This window comes from Triticum dicoccoides, chromosome 5A (genome assembly GCF_002162155.2).
Source record: "Triticum dicoccoides isolate Atlit2015 ecotype Zavitan chromosome 5A, WEW_v2.0, whole genome shotgun sequence".
Classification (NCBI taxonomy): Eukaryota; Viridiplantae; Streptophyta; class Magnoliopsida; order Poales; family Poaceae; genus Triticum; species Triticum dicoccoides.
In genome coordinates this window covers 654,662,158-654,667,983 of record NC_041388.1, presented here as the reverse complement: position 1 = coordinate 654,667,983, position 5,826 = coordinate 654,662,158, and the positions used below count along the sequence as shown (strand labels likewise).

Sequence of the window (5,826 nt, the reverse complement as noted above, 5' to 3'; positions counted from 1 at the left end):
AGATTTCACTAGATGGAATACATGTAGAGCAAATGAATTAATTCACACTTAAAATGCATGTATATACATCTGTATGCGGTTCATAGTGGAATCTCTACAAAGACTTATATTTAGAAACGGAGGGAGTAATTTTGAACACTTTTCAAATTCACAAACATTTTGTACAAATTCATGAACGGTTTTAAAATCTTTAACATTTTTTAAATTTGGAAGCATCTGGAAAAACAATTACGAACAGTATTTCTTTTGCAATTTTGAACATTTCCTTGAATCATCAAAATTTATTGAATTGACAAAAAAATCAATGACATTTTTCTATAGTTAGCAAACATTTTTTAATCCAAGAACATTTGTTCAAAGTTAAGAACATGTTTTGAATTCATTAACATTTTTTGAATTCACAAATATGTTTTCAGTTGCAAGAACATTTTTGAACTCACAAATATTTTTTGATTTCGAGAACAAATATTCAAACTCATAAACTCGTTTTTGAAATTTGTTTTTTTGAAATTCCGATGACCATTTGAAATTCCCAAACGTTTTTTTAATCCTGAACAATTTCGTAGAGGTAAACAACAGAAAATATTAAAAGAAAAACGACAATGTGGCCCAATATCGTAAAAAGGAAATGCAAATGTGGCCCAAATAAAGGCTCATGCCACTGAATTGTTGAGCCCGTCGCCGGAGCCGAACTTCCTCGGATAAACCCTTCGCCCACCTGCCCACCTCCAAGCCTCCAACCAAGAAACCTTTTCCGCCGCCGCCGCCCCTGGCTCCAGCGCCCTCGCCGTCGGTCGCAGCCAAGCCCCCGCTTCGAGCTTCCCGACCTCCCTCGCCGACCCAACATGGGGTAATTTAACTTTATGTACTCTACATCTCGCCTACAAGTCCCGCGCTACTCCGTTCGATTTTGTTGTATCAACAGATCCACAGGAGAGCACCTTCATCTTACAATGTGCTCTGCTAGATTCTAGACCCTTTGTCCGACGCATGTATGAAATTTGAAGTGGACTATTATGAGCAGTGATCTGTATTGTTTCTGTGCCAACAACAAAAAAACCCGATGTGGTTTGAGTTTTATCTTGTAAAATGTTGGAATTGGCTTAGCAGGGGGGACTGGCCTCACTTGTAACATTCAAGCCCTTGATGGTCTTTGCGTTTTTACTTGTGTTGTTGACGGTAGTTAATTAAACGAGGCAACACTGTAGTCTGAAACATTCCTTGTTTTTTCTTTTGCACAAATTTTCCACCTTAAATCCTATAAGTACCTTTGCTTTTAACAGTTTTGCCGTCAGTTGTCTGTAAATCTTATGCTACTGGCTGCACCGTGCTCTATTGATTGAAGAATCAAACACCTCCCTTATGTCCAGCGCTCTAGTTACCTCTATCTATCTTCTTATGCATTGTACCAGAATATAGGGCACCTATACAGTAGTCTAGTGTTTTCTTGGATTATCCAGATAGCTTGTGAGAACCAGAGGTCCTTCTTGTGAGAATGATTTCACTTTCTGGACCATGTATACCTGCCTATGGCCCCTGTACTTAGCTTCTTGGTCCTATATAAATTCAGAGCGAGAAGTTTATACCAATGTATTAACTGATTTTCTGAAGGTCAGGTGTTGAGAATTGACAGTTCAGTGTGATTTATAATATTCTGCTGAAGAATTATCTGTGAGCTAAAATTTGATTTGCATTCACAATCAAGAAATGCTTAAATTGACTTATGTAAGAAATCGAGGTTATAGCAAACAGATAGGATGAACCTGTCAATGTCCTGTATGTTTGTTATTTCTTTTGCTAGTTCTGCTTTATCAGCGCCTGTCCTCAGGGCTTGACAGACCTTTATTTGTTCACTGGATCTTTCTGTACATATTCATGTTAATTGCTTGATAAGTCCTGAAAATGATTTCTTGTTTGTGGCTACTTGAAATGTCGAAAGAAAAGAAACAATGTCAACAGTACTGTACTTTACTTCAATAAGGATGTAATCGCGTTCATATACTGTACTAATTCAATTTAACATGGATACTACCACATTCATTTAGTGTAGTCGTGTGGTTGCAGTTTTACGTCACACTTTTTGTATGAAATGGTGAAGCTGGAGCCTTTCATCGTTAGCTTGTTTTCATATGTTATCCGCAAAAAAAAACTTGTTCTCATGTGTTTCCTGAAAGGTTTCAAGCTGGAGCTTTGTACCAGCAAAATCTGCTTTGATTTGAAGTAGCATGTAAATGATAGAATTGGCTTCAGTAGTAACATCCAAACCCTTGATGCCTTTCATTTTTTATTGGTGATGTGGACAGTAGTTAATTAAATGAGGCAATCTTCTAGTCTGAAACATATCTTGGTTTATTTGCACAAATTATTCCCCTTACTTTTGCTTTTGACGTTTTTACCATTAGAGATCATTGGAGAATCAGTTTAGATGTCTGTTTCTCTTATGCTACTCACTGAACTGTGTACTATTGGTTGAAGAAGCAAACACCTATCCTGTGTTTAGTGCTCTAGTTACTTATAGGAGTATCTATTTTCTTATGCATTAGCAGCATACAGGACGTTGGGCATTCATGCAGGTAGTCTCGAGGATTATCGAAATAGCTAGTGAGGACCAAAGGTCCTTGTCCTGAGCATGATTCCACTTTCTGGACCTTGTACCTTTGCATGCCCATGTACCAGTTGCATACTGGGTCAGCATATCCTAATTTCTGTTGTAGGGCGTCTGTGTGTATCTCTACTTCACTGGGATATGAAGACGTGGTAAACACCTGATCAGCGATTCACATACGGTGTCACATATGGATTGTGAGATGTTTTAATTTCATGACATGATTACTTCACAGAACTGTCCTGCAAATCTAGAATTTGTTTGTCTTCATTATTTGGTCCAGTTGTTGTTCGGGTTTTTGTGCTGTTTGCTTTCGTGATCCCAGTTGATGGTACTTTTGTTTTAGAGCCTTTGTTCTCTGATTTATACTTCAACTTCTTGGCCATATAAATCCAGAGTGAGAAATTTATTCCAATGCGAATAATTTAATTAATTTTATGAAGTTCAGTATGATTTTTACTAGACCCCTGAACAATTTATCTGCGAGTTAAACTTTTACTTGTATTCAATGCCAAGTAAAAGTGGTTTAAGTTGACCAATGTAAGAACTGAGGTTGTAGCATACAGATACGGGATGTATTACTTAGTAAGGTCCTGTATTTGTCCCTAAAAAAATGTCTTGTATTTCTGTTAGTATTACTTTTGCTAGTTCTGCTTTATCAGTGCTTTCCTCAGGGCTTGACAGACCTCTCTTTTGTTCCTTGGATCTTTATGTAAATATTCACATTAATTGCTTGTCAATTATTGAAAATTACTTCATGTTTGTGGCTAGTTGAAATGTTGAAAGGAAAAAAATGTCAACAGTACTGTACTTCTTTACTTTAATATGGATGTAACTGCATTCATATACTGTACTAATTCAGTTTAACATGGATGTTACTGCATTTATAGTGTGGTCAAGGGCTTGTAGTTTTGCGTTGATACTCTCTTTAGGAAATGTTCAAGTTGGAGCTTTTTATGGTAAGCTTGTTCTCATATGGTTCCTCAATCCTAATGTTTTGCAATGCTGATGCAGTAAGACACGTGGTATGGGAGCTGGGCGCAAGCTCAAGACCCACAGGAGGAACCAGAGGTGGGCTGACAAGGCCTACAAGAAGAGCCATCTGGGGAACGAGTGGAAGAAACCCTTTGCAGGTTCATCCCACGCAAAGGGGATTGTCCTTGAAAAGATGTAAGTTCGATCAACTACCAATACCCGTTTCTTCTTCTTCTGGCGAACAATTGATAAGTAACGCGACACTGCTTGCACTGTATGTAGTGGCATTGAGGCCAAGCAGCCCAACTCTGCCATCCGTAAGTGCGCTCGTGTCCAGCTGGTGAAGAATGGAAAGAAGATTGCCGCCTTTGTGCCGAACGACGGTTGCCTGAACTTCATCGAGGAGAATGTAAGTACTATTTCTGCCTCCCGGAACTTTGCTGTCAACTAGTATCGTGTCAGGCCCCTCACTCTGCTTGCTAACACTGCCCATGATGAATGTGTAGGACGAGGTGCTCATTGCTGGGTTCGGTCGGAAGGGGCATGCCGTGGGAGACATCCCCGGTGTCCGGTTCAAGGTGGTGAAGGTGTCGGGCGTGTCCCTCTCGCACTCTTCAAGGAGAAGAAGGAGAAGCCCAGATCCTAAAACGGCTCCTCCCCATTCTTACAAGATCATCGCGGCAGCTATGAAAACTTGCATCCTGCTGGTTACTCGCAATGTTTTTGAGCCTGTGGATCTTAGTTCTTGTCGAGGAAACATCTGAATTCTAAGCTGCCAAGTTTCAGTTTCTACGGTTTACCTCTGCCCTCCGGTTTTTTTGTGTGTGCATCGTATTGCCGCGATTTTTGATTGACGTACCGTCATGGTCCTGTAATTCTTTTTAGCCTTCACTCTGCTGCTGTTTTTTTTAACACACTAGAAAGGTAAGGTTTCGCACCCAAAACACACAAGCATCTCAGAATAAATAATATTTTATAAACAAACCCTTGAACACCTTCGTCTTCCTTGCGAGTTTGTTAAGACACCCCTTGCCATGTGGAGTTCGTGAACCGCAGTTGTCACCGTCTCAACGGAGACAGAATCCAAATTGATAAGAAGCATTAGGCTGCCTGTAATGGGAGTATCATAGATAGTATCATGCATGCCAATTAAGCAATTTTGATGAGGTGGCATCAAATTAAATAAAGAGAGATAGGCTTGAGTATCATATCATGATATCGTATCATATTAAATGATGTGCTACTTTGTGTCATGTATGACAATAAATGTAGTCCTATATGATGTCAACATATGATACTATGCATTAGGGATGTAGTATTATAGACTAGTATCATATGCATATAATACTCACCATTACAACCAGCCTTAGTCCAATGTAAAATTCGGCAGCTTCAGCACCCCCCCCCCCCTTTCGCCCTTCCACGAGCCCACCACAGCTTGTCGTCACCCCAATGCCCTACCGAAGAAACGATTCAATGCCACTCCAAAAGCCCAAAATCCACGAGCCCCTGGTTGATATCGGGTAAATCACCGACGAGCAGGATCCCAGGGGTCAGGACCTTGACAGGTAGCGGTGGAAGGTTGACAGAGAATTGGGACGAACAGAGAAAGGGACGACGAGCACTAGTGACGGGAGGAGCAATAGGTGTACACTAGTGCGGAGTTAGGCGTTGTAATAGGCGTAATAAAGTTTTAGCTCGACATCTAAGAGCGAAAGCAATAATTCCAGTTTCACAACATCATTATTCACATCTTTAATTTTTAGACCCTGATAAGCGCCACACGTGTGGCACGAAGCAAATCCGCCCACGCGTGTGGGCTGAAGGAGGATCCTGTTGACCACCAGACTACACATGTGCGATGTGTGGAACCCCTAACTGCACATTAGGTTCTGTGGGGGGTTCGACTGAATGAGATCATTCGTCATAACAGGATCCCACGACCGAACACCCTCCCCAGGAGACCTACAATCATTAAATAAATTATGCTCCGACTTCATCACATAACGGTTCACCATACGTGCATGCTACGGGAATCACAAACTTTAACACAAGTATTTCTACCAATCCACAATTACTCACTAGCATGACTCTAATATCACCATCTTTATATCTCAAAACAATCATAAGAAATCAAACTTTTCAATGCTCTTTATATGAAAGTTTTTATTATATCCTCTTGGGTGCCCATTATATTAGGACTAAATTCATAACCTAAGCAAATTACCATGCCGTTTAAAGAGACT

At 40.3% G+C, this 5,826-nt stretch overlaps 1 pseudogene; it reads left to right on the top strand.

Moving 5' to 3' along the window:
* The first annotated feature begins 692 nt into the window (after positions 1 to 692).
* LOC119298288 lies at positions 693 to 4,434 on the top strand (annotated as a pseudogene).
* Positions 4,435 to 5,826: the final 1,392 nt, after the last annotated feature.